This window comes from Thermobia domestica, chromosome 9 (genome assembly GCF_964235325.1).
Source record: "Thermobia domestica chromosome 9, izTheDome1.hap1.1, whole genome shotgun sequence".
Lineage (NCBI taxonomy): Eukaryota > Metazoa > Arthropoda > Insecta > Zygentoma > Lepismatidae > Thermobia > Thermobia domestica.
In genome coordinates this window covers 150,399,509-150,421,398 of record NC_137462.1, presented here as the reverse complement: position 1 = coordinate 150,421,398, position 21,890 = coordinate 150,399,509, and the positions used below count along the sequence as shown (strand labels likewise).

The window sequence follows — 21,890 nt, the reverse complement described above, 5'->3', positions numbered from 1 at the left end:
TTTAAAATATTTCTCTGCGAAAACCAGAAAATGTTAGAAAATACTTTAAGTACGTTCTGAAACTACATACAATAACAAATCAAAAACATATCAATTGCTATTTGAAAAATAAATCGTAAATATTTTCTTTGTTAGCACAAATTCGTCTGAAACTAGTTTAATATTTTCTTAACATTTGCTACTGCTACAGAACACCAAGAAAAGTAATTTGAAAATGTTTTTGATTTGTCTACCTTATATTCTCTGAATATTTTCTATCATGTACAGAAAATATTTTGTCATGTACCCGGGATCCCTTAATATTACAAGGCGACACCACAGGGAGCACTGTGCAGTACAAGTGGAGAAAACTAAATTATCTCGGACACACATTCTATATCTATGTCAATATTCATTTAAAAATATGGAGGAACAATAACAATCGGAACAAATCACATGCATTTTGTGAAAAGTATTTTTAATGGAACTAAAAAAAATGCTATAGTACAGTTTCTTACAGAAGTATTAAAAATATACGAAACTTACAAACACGTGTATATAATGAGTTTTTCTTATAAAGAATCACTATAAAACGTGATCATATCATCATGAAACCATTTTATTGCATCATGACTCTTAACACAAGGACGACGTGGACCACTCAGATGTCCACAGTCGAGGTGTCTTAATTGTGCTCTACGTTGTATGTTTTACACAACACTAAAACAGCTATTGTAGTGCGTAGAATAAATGACAGAGCACAAGGAAGACATCCCAGTTATCAACATGTGAGTGTTTCATGTCGTCCTTGTGTTGAAAGTCATGATGGAATAACTCGAGTATAAAGAAATCAGGTCTACTAAGCTAAAGTACATAATTACAAAAGGAAAGAAAATGCAAGACTGGACTAAGATTTGAACCTGTAACTTCAACTTACCGTATCGATGCATTAACCACTAGGCTACTCACTGTTTCCGAATAATCATTCATCCTACCACTCCTGAAGTCAGTGCTCAAGCAACCAGACCGCAATGACTATACCGCAACTTGTGAAGTACTTGGGCAACTAGTGTCTATACTACAGAACCCCACTGGTGGTAAGATTTATACATGATAAATGGGGAAAATAACTTATTTTATATCATGTAAATATTTAATGCGATATACAATCGATTATTTCTTTGAGTTGTCGTATATAATAGAGAAATTATCCTTAAAATGATCTAAATTCCACCATCCTACATTCCTTATGATTACATAACAAACCGAAAGCCAAATAAAGGAATGAACCTTCAAAAGACAATACATAAAATAAAATCCTGTACATTTATTGAGAATAATTACAGTAATAATTTATTAAATTTTACATTAAGTATACATTTGTAGTACACAATATATTTACTGTGAATACATAAACAAAACGTCTATATTAATTTAAGTCTACTAATTGCATACCGTACATTATAATAGTTTGAAATGTATATACACCTCATCAGTGTATCAATTTTAACAAGTTTTATTTAACATTAAAAAAAAACACTTTGTAAGAAAAGTTTGAACAGAGTTGCATCTTACAAACTCTTTCCCACACCCTAGTATTGTAGTTCAGAAGATGACTGTACCAATCACCGAAAACCAAGCAGCAGAATCATGGGTTTACTTACGTCCCCCCTCGCCTCAACACACACAAAATAAGTTAAACTATTTCTTGAAAAGTTCTCTGTCACCTTCATCTAAGAATATATTTAACGATACGAAGTAGGTATATTATACATTACTTTAGAATCTGAAGTGTGATTTAACTGCCATAAATTAAAACAGCATAATATGCACGCAAATTAGCTTAAATGAGTACCATACACATCACACGAAACGAGCTACGCCAATAAAAAAAATCACAGTCAATAAGAATTAATTAGATCTTCAGTCTATATTTTTAAATTGGTGTTATGTTGACGCTATGAATTTTGGGCTTCCTATACTAAATGTCTCTATGCCAAACTCTCTATATATACAACGTTTTTCGTCGAATCTGCAAATTGAGCAAGCCGCGCGCTAATGATGGGAGGCTGATGATAGTTCATCACATAGGAAGACACTTTGAAATGCTAGGTGAGTCACAACACTTTCTTTCTTTTTCTGGGATTCATCCTTACTTACGGTCAAATTTTGTACCGTCTATGTAGTACCTGTGTGCGGCGTACCTTGAAATCATCTCGGTTGATAGCCTCCAAACACAGTGGACTCCTAAAATAAAGCAATTGTAAAATTACTATTTGTAGCATGTGTGGCAAAATTTAAAAACGAAAGATATCTCAGAATCAAGGTTAAGTCAAACGAAGCGTTTTATGCGTTTTTTTTTATCTTACCTCAGGCTATCCAAAATACTAAAACATTGTTTCCTATACTTTTGGAAGTTATATACTAAATATCTTAATAAATATCACTCAAATTTGGTACGCTGAATAAAGTTATAGTGTAGATATAGAATTGAAACTATGATCCAAACTTAAAATAATGATATTACAGAACACAATAAACTTAATTTAGGATGAAAATGGAAATTGTAGATGCATGAGTATTACTGAGCGAAGGAAGGAAAGTAACTCAGCTGGGTTACGAGTTTGACAGTTCATACACAGAAATCGTTCGGTGGTTTATATTTCCTGCTTCGACTTAAAAGATAAAGAAGATAAGCTCGCTTTAAAAAGAGTTAAAAAGAAAAAAACTTTTAAAAGATTTAATTTATTCTGAATTTTTGTTCAGTATTTGTAAATAAATAATGTAGAAAACCGACACAGAGCTTGCCCGCTGGACCTGGCGCCCAAATCCCAACTCCGCTATATGCATGCCTGCCATAAAGTAATAGAGATAAAAACTTTTTTAAAAAAGTGCAGATTAAGCCTAGCTTAATATTTACATTTTTTTAACGGTACCTACAGTATGGCGCTAAATTCGTCGTACAAAAGCAGAGGAGTGTTTCCTGAGAGTAAAACAAACAAAAAAGTTCCAATAAACTTACGGCGAAAAGCCCATCGTTCACGTGTTATAGGCTGCCGAAAACATGAAGAAATCATTTGTAAAGGTCCATAGCTCCAAAACTATGGGACCTACCAAAGTCGGGTCAAGACTTCACTTAGGAACTAATATGTGCTCTATTCAAAAATACATGTTTTAGAATCCTAAGGTACTCACGCAACAATTTTTATGGAGGTAGTTGGAGAATACTTTATATCATAGGCCCGTAGTCAAACTCCCTCTATAAACATTGTCGTGGAAGCACCTCAGGATTCTGAAACACGCATTTTTGGATAGGGAACATACTAGGTTCTAAGTGAAGTCTTGACCGGACCAAGGTAGGTCCCAAAGTTTTGGAGCTATGAACCTTTAAAGTTCATTTTTTCATGATTTCAGCAGCCTATAACATATAAACGATGGGGTTTTCGCCCTATGTTTATTGGAACTTTTTTTTTTTTTACTCTCAGGAATCACCCCTCTGCTTTCGTACACAGGATTTAGCGCCATACTGTATAAATTAATAAGGTAGAAGTATATGCGGTCCTTCTCACTATGCTCACTTATATATATATATATATATATATATATATATATATATATATATATATCTTAAAGGCTAGTGATAAATAACACCAGCCCTCTGCTCCTATACCACCCTGTGATACCGGAGCAGGACGTTTGGGAGCGAGACGTTTGGACGCAAAGCCGCATATCTAAATAGGTTAATCTACTTAAATGGGTTATATTGTACTTCAAAAATAGAAACCGGATGATTACGTACTAAAAGCCTTAAAAATAGGCATTAATATCACTAAAACTCAAAAAATAACTGCACAACCTAAAATTAAGAAGTTCGGAAAGGTTAAATTTGATCCACATTTTCTTTAAAATGCCATAAAGCCATGGCAAACAGTCACTGAAAGTCTCAGTTGCAACAAATGCTTAATTTAGTTCTAATATTTTTTTTGTGTAATGCAAAAAAAAAGGGGTCTAATTATTTTGTTTTTAGAATGATATATCCTAATTTCAGGAAAATCGGAGACAATGACCTGCAGAAATTTTTCTCAGCATGCATCTATATTGGGCTAAAATAAAATTTGCTGTAGGCATCCTACAGCACCCCAAAGTAAACTTCTGTGAAGTTATCTTTACAATATCTCTAACGTAAAGGATATTCATAACTTCATAGCAATTCATAACACTGCATTACTGCTTATTACTACGTATTTGCAACACAGATAATTGGAAAGGAAACAACAGTGAAATCTAATATACCTATTGAATAATTTACTTTGTCTTATGTTACAATTACCATGACATTAACATTCCATGACGGAATTATGGGCCAAATCCAGCATTATTCTGCAATGTCAACAGTTTCAAAATTCTGTACGGCGAATTCTTTCATCAGCTTGAATCTATTTTCTTCTTTCAGTTCAGTTGAATTTGAGTTTAACGTCCCGTGAACAGCGAGGCCATACAAAACGTGAACCTACTGATTAACGTGGAATCCGAACCACGACGTGAGCTCTCGTCGGGAATTTTCTTCTTTTCTTGGGCGAATCGTCTTCTCGAAGCATTGCCTCGTGTCCTGCTTATCTTTTTTTTATTCGAAATGCATCAATAAAGCGCCAAATCAACCAATGTCGTTTCTTTACGTTCGATATATTATAAAGAACAGAAGTTTGTTTATTTTGGGGTGTCATTGGCTACCTACAGTAAATTTTATTTGACACATTCTTTCTATTTATAGAACTATAGAGTCTCAACTATATGGTATAATGGGCATATCGAATAATAATAATAAAACATTCAATAAATACTCACTTCCTGAACTACCCAATACATAGCATAAAGAACACCATTTTCATTCCAAAACCAGCTCGTATTCATCTTTTCTGATCTCTCGGAACAGGTCAGTACTTAATAAACATTTCTTATGTTTTGTACCATGTGTTTTAATAATCTATTACAGAAAAAGAAAATGCAAAAAATTAAAATATGTACAGTATTTTACAAATTTTAAGTCACATCTTTATAGTAACTAAAAATTAATGAGAAACGTACATTGTTTTTAACTTAAATTAGATATCTGGTGCCTTCCATTTCAATTGAGGCAAAAATAAATAAATAAATAAAAATAAAATTGTACCATCACCATCTCAGATATTGTTCAAACTTCTTTTAATAGAAACTAGACGTGTTTTAAGCGACCCGTATTTTTTTTTTCGGAAAAAGAATTTCCACCAAGTAATGGGCCATCAAGGACGGGGAGTACAATTCATGAATTGTAGAAAACGTGGAAAATGGTCAAATTCGGAGCCTCACAATTCAGCTATGGAGACATGTAGAGTTATAATTCTTGTTGTGGTATGTACATAGGGATATGAATAAACTATATTTTATTATAGTTTGGTTTGCGTATGCGTATCTTTTTGTACATAAATTAACAAATGAACGTAAGTTTATGTGAAAAGTCGAAGTTTATGCTTTCTTCCGGTTCGAATTTTAAATTCCGTTTTCAAGGTTGGTAAGACCTAGTTACCCGCTTACCCCCCCCCAAAAAAAAGTATCGCTTCTGTGTGCAACCGTTTTATCGCAAAAAATTCGAGAAATCGTCATTTTCTCGAAAACATCATAATTTAAAATTCTTAAATTTTGTCAGATGGTTCAACTGTACATGAATAATAAACACCAAATAGCATTCTCGACCAATGCTTCATGAATGAACTACAGCCTTTTTAAGTTAGCGAACTTTCTTTAACTTTGAAGTCACAGTTGGCAACAATGAAAACAATGAAAGTGTAAAAAAAATGTTACCGCAAAGCATCGTGTAAAATTTCAAGATACAAATTCTATTTTACTGCATGTGAACTTCGCTTAAATTGGACTGTTATTCTGCAAAGGGAAGTTCAGAATGATCACTGGAGAAACGAGCAAATGTCCTTCTTTACGGGAGTGATATATTATTATGAAACAACTGACAGTTTTGCCGTAATAAGCGATGACAAAACACACAATTCGGCTCGTACTCATAGAAATGAATAAGATTCTAAAAATACTCGAAGAAAAGCGATAATATATGTTATAGAAAAAGGTTCGAACACGTGAAAATAAGTGTCTACAATTTGATAAACCGTTTCAGTGATTTCTGATGGTGCTGCACTCCACTTTAAAAATTGCTTTCAGATGTCCAAGATGCAGACAGGTCCGATAAAGCAGTGGCTTTTCAGTGAAATCGGCCGTGGTAAGGGTCTCTGCGACGTATTGGGGAGATGGGGGATAAGAATGTGGCAACCCGGGAAAACGAAAAACATATTCACAGTATTAAACCTGCAGAAAAATTCGTGAGTATAGTGCAAGTACCAACTCCGGGTATTACTCTCTCTTGTTACCAAAAACCGAATTCGACAATTAAAAAAAAACAAAAAGTGGGAAAGTGTGCGACCGGTAACTGGTATTTACCGAAGTCATCTTTGGCTTTTATGGCAGTAACGGGTCATCATGGACTAACTTCATGCTTTCCCCAAAATCGAGCTTCTGCAATTCAAAGTGTAGATTTAAGAAATCTGCAAAAATGAACTTTTGTTGCATGCATATATGATAACCAGTGATGGATAGCAGAAATATTATCAATAAATCATAAATTACATGAAATTGCAGTGTTCTTTGTGTTTCCAGGAGGCGCGGTAGCTCAGTCGTAGAGCGTTCACCTCCGGTGCTTAGGGTCCTTGGTTCGATCCCAGCTCGCGCCGTGTGGACTTTGTGGTGGACAAACACCGTGCTGGTGGGTTTTTCGGAGTTCTCCCGTTTCCTCCCACTTTCTTCATTCCACCATTTCACTCATTTCTCATAATCACTGTCTCCTTTAGCCTAACCGGCATAAACGTGGGACGTAAAACGCCCAAGATTTCATTTTATTTTTTTCTTTGTTTCCACATGGACCTTCAACAGGGTACACGTTTCCAGAAGAGAATAAGAGAAGAGAATATAAGTGTTTTGTGACTATCGACAACGTGCTACGAGTTGTGAGTGCACCAACACCTATTGGAGCATCTGCCATGGTGACATGCTATTAGCGAAGAAGACACTAAGCAAGCAAATAATTACTTCAGAGTGGAAAAAATCAGTGAAACTTTGTTTCCGAAAACCATTTTAAGTAAGTTTAAAATTTGTTTCGTAATCGTAATTTTCACCTCAGGTTACATCGGTTTAAGAAAACGGAGTAGGGGGAGGCTCATTTCATTATTTCAGAGAGCCTTTTTGATCAAAATAATAAAAAGGAGCCAGGAAAAACTTTTATCTTTTATTTAATGAATGTGAACCACAAACATCATCAAATTGTTGCACTTTCATTGTTTTCAGTGTTGCCAACGGTGATATTGAAGTTAATGAAACCTCGCTAACTTCAAGAGGCTGTAGTTCATTCGTGAAGCATTGGTCGACAATGCTATTTGGTGTGTTTATTATTCATGTAAAGTTGAACAATTTGACAACATTTCAGGATTTTAAATTATGGTGATTTCGAGAAAGGTGATTTTGAAAACTTGACGGTTTCTCGAATTTTTTGCGACAAAACGGTTGCACACACAAGCAATACATTTTTTTTCGAAGCGGGTAACTAGGTCTTACCAACCGTAAAATAGAATTTTAAAATTCGAACCGGAAGTGCTCGAAAGAAAGCATAACCTTCGACTTTTCAGATAAACTTACGTTCATTTGTTAATTTATGTACCAAAAGATACGCATGCGCAAACCAAACTATAATAAAATATATTTTATTTATATCCGTATGTACACTCATGTCCAAAATTATTGTCGCATATCTATAACTGTCTTCTTGTAAGAATATAATTTGATAATGATTTTGCAGGGTACTATAGATACTGATACTACATGTATAATCGGGAAATGTATACTCGTAGTAAATTTCAGAAGAAAAGAATTACAAACACGAAAATTAGAATGAGTAAAACAAAATATTGCTAAATTGACAAGAAAGTTTTATTTTCGTTTTATTGTTCTTATTTACTGCTCTTTTGACATGAAATTTGCCACATACATCGTCCTTCCCGATTATACACATACTACATTATAAGAAATACCGGACGAATTCGTTATCAAATTATATTCCTACAACAACATATTTATAGACATGCGACAATAATTATTGTCATGAGTGTACATACCACAACAAGAATTATAGCTATCTGTCTCCATAGCTGAATGGTGAGGCTACGAAGTTTACCATTTTCCACGTCCTCTAAAATTCGTAAATTGTACTTCCCGTTTTGATGGCCCATTACTTGGCGGGAAAATCTTTTCCGACAACAAAAAATACGGGTCATTTAAAAAACATGTCTAGTTGCTATAAAAAAAAGTTTCAATAATATCTGAGATGGTGATGCTATTTTTTTTTTTTTTTTTTTTTTTTTTTTTTTTTTGCTGAGTTGAAATGAAAGGCGCAAACCATTATTTATGTTATTTATATGTTGATTCATTTTGCAATAGCAATCTACATGTAACAATATATCGGAGCCTTATATCTATTATAATATTTATCATAGGTAGAAATACGTAATACGTAATGCATAGTACTCCGTAAGGAAGCTATTATGAACTCAAAGCATTATGTAAAGTGATGATGCAGAACCACAGGAGTGAAGTAAAGCCATATTAGATGTAAGGCATAGTTGTATGGGATATAAAATTTTTACACTACCTTCGGTTACGTGCATATCCACCGTCGCTGACATGCCCGCTCCATACGGAAGCACACTAAGCTCATCCTGCTACGCCCTTGTGCTCACTCTATTAATAATATTCGTGCTTTTCAGTGGCTATCTAGCACTGGTTAGTTCGTATTTTTCGCACTGTCGTTCTATCATTGCTTTTTTTTTTTTTTTTTTTATGGTAATCTTTACTTTCAATTTTCAATACATATATATTTGCGCCTGATTTACATAAGAGTTGTACTTCTGCACTTCTGATGCACAGAGTTAAGTTGTTCTAAAGGAGAATATACTTTCGGAAAGAAGAACAGGTTACAAATACAAAACATACCTAAAATATAAAAACTTACTCTTTTCCTTATCATAGCACTATCGTATTCTAGATTCCTCACCCAACTAAATGAGGATTTCACTTACGAAGTATCAATAACACTAAAACTGTATTCTGTAACCATAGCCGCCCGCTGCAGGGAGCACTTGCTTTAACAATGGATTTTCCTAATTAGTATTAAAATATGCTAAATTTTTTATTCACACACAACAGTTAGTAAAGTTAGCAGTGAGTTGTAATAATTGTATTTTACATTAAATATTATGTGGTTCTAGGTATTTGTATCCGTGACTTTGCTTGTATGTCGGTCCTTTTGCCCACTCCCCCCTGTAAAAAAGTCCCGTGGGAGTTACTATGTCTACATTTCCCTTTAAAATTCGCTTATATACTACATATACATCTATATAGCAACTAATTTTTAATAAAGATGAATATATTTATGATTACGCCAACCACACGATTAAATTAGTCGAGAGCCGTAATTAGTAGACACTACTTTAATTGGTTAGTGCATCGCATACACGACAATGACAACTAGCATATCTGAGGATGTTTCATACTGTGACCAGAAAACTTTACTTCGAAATATCCCATACTGCAGCTAATTTAATATTATATAAGAATTTCGATACTCGAAAAGAAAGATCAATTGAGACGTGTTAATTTATCCTGAATAACTGAGTCCTTCAACCAAGGAAGAGGGGTTCAAATAACTAATTGTCTATAACAGCCCAAGTACCGGCAATAATTAAGTGCAATGAGCAATTACAAAGACGAGACGGCTATTTTTACCGCAAAACTGTACAGCTGTTATTCCCTTTGCTTAATGTAATCAAGTAAGTTGGTTAACACCTTTTGACAATTTTCTTGGTAACTAAAGGTCAGAAGGTATAGCGTCGTTGGCTTCCCGCACTTGGACCTGCTCGTCACTGGGGGTGTGGTAAGAGGATAGCAAATCACCAGACACCATTCACTGCGCTCAGCGAGCCACGAGTAACCAAGCTGGCAACTCCCCATAAACGTCACTACAACTTTTCACGGGAAAGCAACGACGTTATACCTTCCGTACTATAGTAATCCAGGAAAAGGCAAAGTGTAGTTTCACTGAGTACTGCTCGGTTACTATTCGGCTACACGACTTCTAGCGTAGTTTTAACCGAAATTCGACTACCAGCAGCTAAGTTATCATTTAGTTCTTACTCTGCACACGAAAAGAAAAAAAAAAGTTCATATGGACCCGTGGTCAAACGTCTATACTTACAGGCTGCCGAAAACGTGGGAAAAGGAAATTTAGAGGTCCAGAGTTCCACTACTGTGAGACCGATCCCAGTCGAGTTAACACATTACTTAAGAGCTACCACGTGCCCTATCCAAATATCCATATTTCAGAATCTTGTGGCACTTACACATTAATTTTTATAGAGCCAGTTGAGGAATACTCAGAAAAGTTGAAGTGCTCATAAACTGTCCATTGATACGCAAGCACCGCAGTATTCTGAAACATGGGTATTTGAATAGGGCACATACTAGTTCTTAAGTGATATCTTCCTTGACTGCGCACGGTCCCACACTGAGCTATAGATTTTTAAAGTTTATTTTCTTATGTCTTCGACAGTCTATAGCTTCGGAAGTATGGACTTTTGACCACAGGTCCATATGAACTATTTCTTTGCTCTGATGTGACAAATCACCTCTGTAGGTTTGATGCTTTAAATTTTCTTACATCCTATATATATACCAGGGTTGGCTGGTTTAAACCAGTTGTTTTTTTCAAAAAAACCAACTGGTTTTTACCAAAAAACGAAAAATGTTCGTAAAAGTGTAAGTGTTTGTAAAATCTTGATGAACAGACATTTCTGGGTTATCACGTTTTACTCCCATTATTCGTGTTATATTCAGACCTCAATTCCCCATGCATTACTCAAAAAGATTATACTACAAAAGCAACTTTTTTTTTAAGCTTATAAATGTTTGTAATTTTTTTGTAGTTATTATTGTTATGTAATTGCAATCAAAGAAAAATACTAAATATTGTTTCGTTTCAATGTTTACTATTGATAAAATACTTCGAAATGCCGTACTTTGTGTGTGTGTGGGGGGGGGGTCATACAGACCCCACGAGAGGCAGTTAGTGAAATGAGAAGTATTTCTGGTATCTATTTATGTATAAATGAGTCTGAGCCAAAGTGGACTCAAATAATTCGTATCTTTATTCACTTTTCTTACTGATATACAAATTAAGTCGCTGTATTTCTTTAACTTGTATCAATAAAAGTCATTGTTAACTAACTTGAACTAAATTAGTTGTTCTGTACTCCGTAGTACTTTGAAATTGTCCATATGTAATTCTGTATAATAGTTTCACTTGTGGAGCTGTTTATCTTTTTGCTCTTCTGAATTTACTCTTGACAATTATATCAAGAAGCATGTAAAGATCAGTTCAACGTATTTTTATGAGGATTCCTTCGTGAGTGAGTCGGCAGACGTATCGCATTTGTGGCTAATTAGTCCTGGTTCCGAGTTCAAATGGAGGACAATTTCTCTCGGATGTAACTCGAGAAGCGGTTTTTATTCCGCATTAAGCTTATGTGACCCCTTCCAGCATAACCCGGTTGTTGCATAATAACATCAAGATGAAACAAACTTATTTCTGTCCATATATGATATGAATATATAGAGCAAATTATTTAAATCAAACAAACCTGGTTTAAACCAAAAAAAAAAAAAGTTTTTTTGTTTTTTTTCAACAAAAACATGGTTTTTGCCAACCCTGATATATACTAATATAAAGAAACGTGGAGAAAGTTATATTGTCTACTGTAACGGTTAGTGACATAACCAAGAAGGCAGCAATCTTCTAGAACACAGGCTCGTTTTCCCATTTAGCAGTAACCTCTGGTGCTTGGGGTCCCGGGTTCGAACCCTGCCTCCGCCAAGTGAACTTTGTGGTGGACAAACACCGTGCTCGTGGGTTTTCTCGGGGTTCTCCCGTTTCCTCCCACTTTCTTCATTCCACCATTTCACTCATCTCTCATTATCACCGTCTCCTTTAGCCTAACCGGCATAACCGTGGGACGTAAAACTCAAAGATTTCATTTCATTTCCATTTAGCAGTAATAAAAACAGAAAACGTGCCCTGCGTTGCACTAACCCGTCTCCACTCGCTAACGCTCACTCGGCATTATTATGTGAATTAAATGTAAAGCTTTGGTAAAGAAAGAAACCAATTATTACACTTTTAGCCAAAAAGTAGGCGACGACCAACTTCGGAATAAATAGTTGTTAGTGTGCTATTCCACTATCATCGTTTATGCGCGTAACCCCCGTCGATGACGCGCCTGCTCCCTACGGGCGCACCCTTATCACTCGGGCTTTCGTGTTGCACTTCTGCCCTGACTCAGTTAGATAGCACTCGCGCTTTTCAGTGGCTACCTAGCACAAACTGGGGCTTAAGTTTAGAGTTGCCCCTCCAGTCTGTAGGTGCCCTTGGACTTTGCAACATACAAAAAACAGTGCTTAAAGTATTAAAAATTATTACATTTCACTTAACTTTAGTACTCCGTTGGCTTTACAAAAATTTAAAAGGTTTTCTTCATTATTTTTGAGCATTCATTACACCTGTTCGCCATATTTTACAACTACTATGCTGCTGAAACCTTCCGCGAATGCTCCGCATCCGGCAAATAGTATTAACTTCCACATATCTTTTCTCGTATTAAACATAACTCTCATACCGAACTTAAATTCCTAAACATCAAATAAAAACTTCAAATTATCATTTCTTACCTCATTTCTCCTGTAAATTTTCCTGATTTTTATAAAAAGCGGTGCAGATTGACATAAGGAGAGGTCAGTATAAGGACAGTATGGACGTACAACATAAAAACTACAGTGCATAAGGGTAAGACACGCCCCAACTACGCATCGATAAGTAGGGCCCTTTGAAAAAATATAGTAGAGTAGGGTATGGTAAAGTAGAGTAAGATATAAATAAGTAGGGTAGGGTTTAGCTTAAGGTTAGGTAAGTTTTGATTGAGTGAGAGTATCTGCTGGAGCGGGCGTTGTAAATTAACCCGTGCATAAATCACAAACCAGTTTGGGGTTGAGGGGCAACTCTAAACTTATGCCGTTAAGAGAAATACAAAGCTCTACCCTAACCTGAAAATGGAAGAAATTTGTCAAATGTTATAAATATATAAATAAATAAAAACTTACTTGTTTCAAATGTTAGCTTCTTTGCTTCTTTCTTTCTTCATCACTATTAACAGTGTTTTTCTCGTCTCCGACTTAAATGTAGTCTTAGTAGGCTCCAAATGCTAAATTCGTTAGGTGATCTCTATTGAACATTTTGACTTGTTACTATTTTCTTCAATGGAAGGAATATTTCAAGCAATTTATTTGTATTCATCTTCATAAATGAATGATCCACCAGTATCTAACACTGATTTATTTTCAAATCTCGCTGGTTCAAATCAGCGTTGCCAGACTGACAGTTCGGAATTATTCCAAAACCTGATCGAAATTATGCTAGATTCGGTCAAATTATGCTAGATCCTCATAATTACTATTTCAGGAGTTTTAAAAGAAAAAACAACGAAGTTGAGATACGATAACGTAACTTAAAATACGCAGAGCTCAAGAATGCGTGGATAGAACTCAATACTTCACGCACCAAAGCTTAAAGGCGGATTTTCATGTGTCCTTTACCTCCGTGAGTTGCGAGCGATTGTGCTAAACAGCCAATGAAATCACGCATCGGAGATGGCGCGCTACACTCGCGTCAGAGTAGAAATTTGTTCAATTCTGACGGAAGTAGCGCGCGTACACTATTGTATTCACTGACTAACATGGCGGAAGTCGCAAACTTTCTATTTTACGCATGCGCATTAGCTAGGGAGTACTAATTTGGCGCAATACACGCACGGATGTATGAAAACGAAAATCATTTACGGTGAATACGCTACATGTGATGCTTCCGTTCTAACGCGGGCATGAAAATCCGCCTTAACTCAACTAAACTAGTGCAGTCGTTCCCAGGCTCAATGGCGTATATATCGTATAAATGAATGCAAAGTTTTTGTTTACATATTTTGAAAGAAAATTACCTAGCAGCATAAACGGAGTTGGGAATTGTCTGCTGGGGGGGGGGGCAAATTTTTGGTCGGTCCCTGACCTTTCATTTCAGGAATAAAGGTGGTCATGAAATCAGAAATAAAGATGGTGAAATTGTCAAAAAGTTGGCAGGGGATAATGGCCCCCATAGCTACCGTGGGTGAAGCCACAAAAAAAAAAAAAAAAAAAAAAAAGCCATTTTTAACTTACTTCGGAAAATAAGACTGCCTGTATGGTTTAGCGACTATATGAATCGATGAAAGAGGATACATTTCTGCCGTTTTTCTTTCTTCCCACGACCAACTTGTTTCTCATCTTCAGGTTTTACGGCTTTTTGATAAACTTGCTGAAATTATGCTAGATTTGGGTAGGATGCTAAAAGCAAGATGCTAGATCTAAAGAAATGCAAATTATGCTAGATCTAGCATCATTATGCTAGATCTTGCAACGCTGGTTCATATACTTTCCCCTGGCGCTGCATACTACAGGTAATAGAATAACGTGTAAGGCTGCGCCTTCATTGCTTCCGAATGCGATTGCGAATGCGAATCAAGTTGCAATGTCTCTTTCAACGCTTCAATGTGAAATATTTTTGCTTCAAAATTCGTACCTTAAAATCTTGAGAGCACGAAGAAGACGAATGCGGATAAATGACATATTTTGCACATTCAAAGGATGAATGGCATTTCCTTTGTGTGCAAAATAGACTGAATGTCGCTCCCTTTATTATTATGCTTTCGTGGTAACCGCTACTATTTTCACTTTAAATAAATTAACTAAATAAGATTAGAGATTACAGAATCAATCTACTTTCTACGTAACTTTTCTCCATGAGTAAAAGGAACCCGTTTTTGCTATTTCAAACATATTTGTCAATAATTACATATATTCCTAAAATCATTATTTAAGGAACAGAAAGGAAAAATAAATTGAATAAAAAGTTGGAGTTCGTGTATTAATTAAATCTTCATATTTTAAAGACAAAACAAAGAAAAATATACATACCTTCCACGCCAAGTTCCTTGCTTACATCTGCCCATAATTTGTTCACGACGTGTCGTTTGTGATAATCTGGATAAGCTTGGTTCCACAATGCAACTTTATCAAAAGCACAATTTAGTAAACCATGAACATCTACTTCTATCTTAATTTTTATTTTTTATTTTTTTATTTTATCTCCGCACCTTGCAACGTCGTCTGCTATCACGCAAAACAAACTTTATTTCTCTCGTAGCGCTCAATTCCTTTGCAAACAAATCTCCTTCGCACGTATTCGGAAGAACAATCCTAACAGGTTGGGATCATTCGTATCTTTTCGTCGGTTTTTTTCACAATTTGCTGGTCGGAACTAGTCGAGGCCTCTCCAATTTATTTACACGTGCTGGGAAATTCGCATTCGCAATCGCATTCGGAAGTAATAGAGGCGCGGCCTAAAAGACATCCACATTTAGTTCGGATTCCGCGTTAATCAGTAGGTCCACGCCTCGCTGCTAAAAGGGACGTTAACTCAATATCAACTCAACAATATATATATATCAGGGGCGTCGTTTCAGATTTTGCTGGAGGGGGGCAAGAGCACCACCAACATAAGACTTTCTCGTATTGTACTAGTACATTAGTAGACAATCGATTAAAGCGTATGTATTCCTCAAACTCTTGGGGGGGAATTGCCCCCTCCTGCCCCCTCTAAATGACGCCCCTGATATATATATATATATATATACAGGGTGTCTCAAAAGTCCATTACCACCCCTATTAAAATCCAAATGGATGTACTTTCAGCGAATTTGATCTGGTAGGTGAATTTGAGGGTTAGGGGGACCCTTTTTAGCGTAGGTTACGCGGACGGCTGCCATCTTGAATTTAACTTTTTTATTACAAACGCTACGTGGGTCATGTGATACATGACCATAGGCTAGAATTTCACCAGAAAACCGAATCTGAAGTCAAAATGCATTTATCTTTATGTGGTAAATAGTTATCCACAATTGAAGTTGTGAATTTGACTGCGTTTCTTTTGTCTTGCAGGTTGTGAATCATGCCCTTAACGAGGGACGAACGCATCCAGATCATCAAAATATGGGACGCGAGAAGTGCCCGCGCTGTGGCTGCCGATTTCAATGCGCGTCATCCACAACGAACACCTGTATCGCATGTTGCAGTGAGACGGTTATTGACCAAATTCGAAGAAACGGGAACAGTTGTGGATAGACTCCGTAGTGGACGGCCAAGAACAGCCACGGACGAAGAAACAGCTACTGCCGTGCTGGCCTCCTTCTCGAAGTCGTCGCAGCGAAGCACACGTCGTTTAGCAATTCAGTGTGCCGTGAGTCAGAGTTCAGTGCACAGAGTGCTCCAAAGGTATAAGTGGCATCCATATAAAATGCAATTGCAGCAACATTTGTCGGAGGACGATCCCGATCGTCGCGTTCAGTTTTGCGAGTGGGCTATTGACCAATTGAGGGTAAATCCGCAGTTCGCTATGCAGATACTTTTTTCGGATGAAGCCCATTTCTACGTAAATGGTGAGGTCAATAGGCAAAACATGCGCTATTGGTTCCGTGACAACCCCGCTTGGACAGATTCCTCGAAAATGACCGGTGCAGGGAAAACTACGGTATGGGCAGGCATATGGGGAACAAAGATCGTCGGTCCCTTTTTCATTCCAGGAACGTTAAATGCAGACCGACACCTCGCGTTGTTGCAGGAAAACATAATGCCGGCTTTGATGTCCGAAGATGGTACCTTCCCCAGGTTCTTCCAACAAGATGGTACACCTCCCCATTATGGCATCCAGGTGCGTCAGTTCCTGAATGAACAATTCCCTGGGACGTGGATTGGTCGACATGGACCAGTGGAATGGCCTGCCCGATCACCCGACTTAACCCCCCTTGACTTCTACCTGTGGGGACCTGTGAAGGCTATGGTGTATGCTGTGAAAGTTCGTGATGTTCGCCATCTGGAACAACGTATCAGGGCTGCCTGTGAACAAATATCCTCAGAAACCTCAATACGTGTCCATAGTAATTGGGAGAAGCGTCTGAACACGTGCATTGCCCAGCACGGACAACATGTTGAGCACATCATGTAATACGAAAGTCACACTTGCAATTGTGGATAACTGTTTACCGCATAAAGATAAATGCATTTTAACTTCAGATTCAGTTTTCTGGTGAAATTCTAGCCTATGGTCATGTATCACATGACCCACGTAGCGTTTGTAACAAAAAAGTTAAATTCAAGATGGCGGCCGTCCGCGTACCCTACGCCAGAAAGTGTCCCCCTAACCCTCAAGTTCACCTACCATATCAAATTTGCTGAAAGTACATCCATTTGGATTTTAATAGTTGTGGTAAGGGACCTTTGAGACACCCTGTATATATATATATATATATATATATATATATATATATATATATATATATATATATGTATGTGTGTGTGTGTGTGTGTGTGTGTGTGTGTGTGTGTGTGTGTGTGAGCTTTTGTGAATTTCTTCGCGTTTGTATGGTTAGCATATACGCCTTGAGCACGGGAGACCATGGTTCGATTTCCGCTGGGAGCTCATGTAGTTGTTATACCACTTTAAACTGTAGCGGAAACAAACGTAATAGTTTCGCAATTAAAGCTTATAATGTATTACTAAACACGTATTTACTTACATTGTAGTTCCTTAATTAGCTACTATAATGAAAATTTTGCCTACCCATACTCCTTTATCGTGAAACTTCAGATTTTTGTGACACTACCAAAACTTGCAAGTCACTGAAATCACAATGCCTACTGATTCTCAGCCCCCAAACTTTGTAGGATTACTTTCTAATATCAGCGCCTTTTCTTAATCAGAGTAAGTAATGTGCCCAGCACAACACTTCGCTGTTTATGCTTCATAGAGACGCTAGAGACTGGGGTGCCACGAGTAAGTTCTGAATGCTTATTCTATATTCATTTCTTGTTAGATGGCATTATGTGAGTTATAGTATGTTATACGGTGGGTTCGAGGAGCCCCCCCCCCCTTGGACCTACTTGAGACAAAAAAAATTCTTGGACTTCCTAGGGTTAATTTACAGTAGAAGGTAACAAAAACATTTCCATACAAAATTAATAGGTGTTTTAAAAATATTTCTGGAAAATATTTTTTATATTACGAACGAATTTATTTTTAAAATATTCGAAACATTTTTAAAATTATATTTCATACGTTTTCTCGTAACAATAGAAAAGATTGCAAGTAACACGTTGGAAAACATTTGTAAAATCTAAGGAATATATTTCCTATTCTGTTTTTTATATCATGTATGTAAAACATTTTCTCTCTCAACATTGAAAACATATTGCATTACATTCAACACAATAGTAGAATTTGTGAAAATTTTCCTTAGATTATTTTCCTTCTAACGTTCTAAAAATATACTTATTGTACTTCATAAAATGTTTTCCAAACATTTTCTAAAAATATTTCCGGTAAGCATTTGGGATATTTCTCAGATATAACAAGAAATATATTTTCTCCAGTAACGGAAGAGTATATTTTGAAAACAATGTAAAAATATTTCTATAATATATCAGAAAATGTTGTTCACTAAAAACACAAAATATTTTCCAAAACATAACGGAAAACATTTTCTATTCATTTTTAATATGTTTACTTTTCCTTGTTTTAGAGTTTTATATTCAAAATCCGATAAAATATTCTGGAAATAAGACTAAAATATTGTACGAAAATATTCCATTTAAGTTATAACAGAAGGTTACCAAAATACTTTTGTTACAATTAAGTAAACCTTTTTAAAACATTTCTGAAAAATATTTCTTATATTACGAAAGAATTTATTTTTAAAATATTCTAAACGTTTTAAAAAATATATATTCAATATGTTTTCTTGTAAAAATAGAAAATATTGCAAATAACCTATTAGAAAACATTTTTCAAATATATGGAATATATTTCCTTTCATTGTTTTCCATATCATATATTGAAAACATTTTTATTATCATTTCGAAAATATTTTCCTTCTCAATAGTGAAACATATTAGATTACATCCAATAAAATATTTCTAATACATTTTGTGAATATTTTCCTGGATATACTTTCCGGCTAGCATTCTCAAAATGTACTTTCGGTAATTTCTAAAACGTTTTCTAAACATTTTTGGGAAAATATTTTCCGGAAATATTCGGAATACATTAGGGAAACCAGCATGGAAATCTCCAGAGAAGGAAAACCTTTTGGAAACCAAGGAAAATATTTTCTTTTGGTTGAGAAAATATTCCTTGCTGTGTGGGATAGTTTTAAAAAATCAAGTTGACCTTAAAGATCAAGGATTTACGATAACAAAAGCGCAAATGAGAGAAAGAAACAAACAAGTCAGAATTGCACTACCATTATTTCTGGTAATCACCAGCAAGACTAAGAACATTTTCTAAGATATACGACATTCCCTACTTCCTGCATCACAATTCCAGTACAAAAACACACCGACCAAATCAATTTGTTCAATATTTTCAATTTCAACGCCTGGAATATTCGCGACATTCCCTAGTACACTGCAGTGCTACACTGCTTAACAGTGCAGGAACAAGAACATGTTGCAGGAAAATATAATTTTAAAAAAAGATTACTTTGTGAAGCGACAAGCCAGCAATCCGACAAACTATAGCAGATATGTGATATTTCAACAAGAAAAACAATAAAGAAGATAAATCAAAAAGAAACAACGACTACAAGGCATGAACCAACAACAAGAATTCGGGTAAATCACTGTTCTGCACCGAAAATCACTGTTAAATCAACCTAACCCACATAGTTATCAGACTGTAACGAAAAACACCCTTAATCCCCCTTCCTTTTCAGAATGACCACCCCGGGCCAAAATCCATACTTGAATAGAATGAAAAAGAATAGCACACATCTAAACATTCAAATACAGACCCGCCCACCGGGGAAATAATCCTGAAAAAAAAGCGAGGAGAGCTTTCGCCGGTACTGTATTAAAAGGCCGCGTAGCGCACCCAGAATATGTATAGGTATAACTCTCACCTTTAACTTACGAAAAATGCAAGCAAAAATTCTCAGTTGTTTTAAGGAAGTTAATTAGCAATGACAAAACCTACTATTTCAATTTTAACAAGGATAAACAATTTATTATAACAAAGAGAAAAAAAGTAATAATAATAAAAAAAATAAAAAAAGAACAAATAGTACACAAAATATTAACAGTTGGATATTAATAGTAATAAGAAGAATAAACAATCTTACTGTTTCTGATGGAAAAACAGCCTAGCACACATAAAAAAAAAGTCGCCATTCCAACATGGCTTACACCAACCACTATGTTTCGTCTTTTCAGTAATCTAACTTTTCAATCAGCAATATTTTACACTTGCTCGTGACTAAATATGACAATTCAGAAGTATTTATCATTTTTCAAATACATTTATGAGTATACTCACGAAATTTCTGATGATAAATTTCACACCAATTTTCACAAAAAAACAATAATTTAATTTAACAGATTTGAAAAAAGAAACACTACGTACCTCGTACAGTGACCAACTGACGATCTACGTCAGTTGATCCATGGCTTCCATTCCGGGTTCAAAACCAACCAATCACAATCCGGATTTTACATCACGAGGACCTCGTCATTTTACCTTACCAGCTGGTACCAGATCTTCGAATATATTTTCTTACTACAACACAAACCTGATTTTGAGACCAAAAAGGTAGGATGGAAAAGGGCCAAGGGAGAATAAGGTCGTATGTCTCCATAAAAATAAAAGATGGCGCCATCTATTTCTAAATAAATCCATAATAACAAGTGACCCACATATTCGTGACGATCCACGTCGTCACACATCCCCCTCCATAGATGAAAAATTTTACCCAAAGAAATTTTTCATTACTAACCAATTTTCAATAAAATGAACAAATTAAATCATCTTAACCAAATTTGAGGAGTACCTTACATATTTATCAATGAAGATGAAATGATGATGGAAAAAAGTGTTAGTAGATGATTGATTGATTATGAAAGTGAACAATAACAACAAAATATACACACAAAACCGGTACCCTCAATTCTCATTATGCTTTTCAATTATCACTGATGTTATTAACATTTCTATGTTCTCTATATAATTTTGCTAAACTTGTATGGGTAACAACCGTCTTACCATCTTCAGTCTTACATTCAAGTGTGTTGGCAGTAGGTTTAGATACGACTGTCATTGGCCCCCACCACTGTGGCATCAATGACTTTGTTACGTTATCTTTCAAGGAAGATTTTAATTGAGACTTCACCAACACCCTGTCTCCGACAGCAAACGTGACTGGAAGCATCCGCTTATTGTACAACCGACGCCTTGCTTCCCATGCTTTATCCATATTAACGAAAGCTTGCTCCCATATTTGGGCATTATTAGGACCCTCCAAATCCTCAGGTGTAATACTCCACTTTACCATCAACGTATCCACCGGTTCTCTCCCAAAAAACAGACGAAATGGACTAAACTTAAGCTCCGCATGTTCCGCAGCATTAAGACAAAATTGGAGCTCATTCAGGAAACGCACCCATTTCTCCTGCTTACCATCCAGATATGCCCGAAGGCTCGTTTTAACCAATCTCACATATTTTTCAACTGCGTTCCCTCCTGGAAAATACGGAGAACAGCGTATGTGCTTTATCCCATTACCAAACAAAAATTGTTTGAAGTA

The 21,890-nt window shown here is 35.8% G+C and overlaps 1 long non-coding RNA gene across 1 annotated transcript; it reads right to left on the bottom strand.

The window, feature by feature from the left end:
* Positions 1 to 1,439: 1,439 nt before the first annotated feature.
* LOC145694181 (uncharacterized) lies at positions 1,440 to 13,681 on the bottom strand. The gene is made up of 3 exons (XR_014132952.1): positions 13,276 to 13,681; positions 4,825 to 4,963; positions 1,440 to 2,226 (listed from the first exon to the last, which is right to left on the bottom strand). It is a non-coding gene; the product is annotated as an uncharacterized LOC145694181 (long non-coding RNA).
* Positions 13,682 to 21,890: the final 8,209 nt, after the last annotated feature.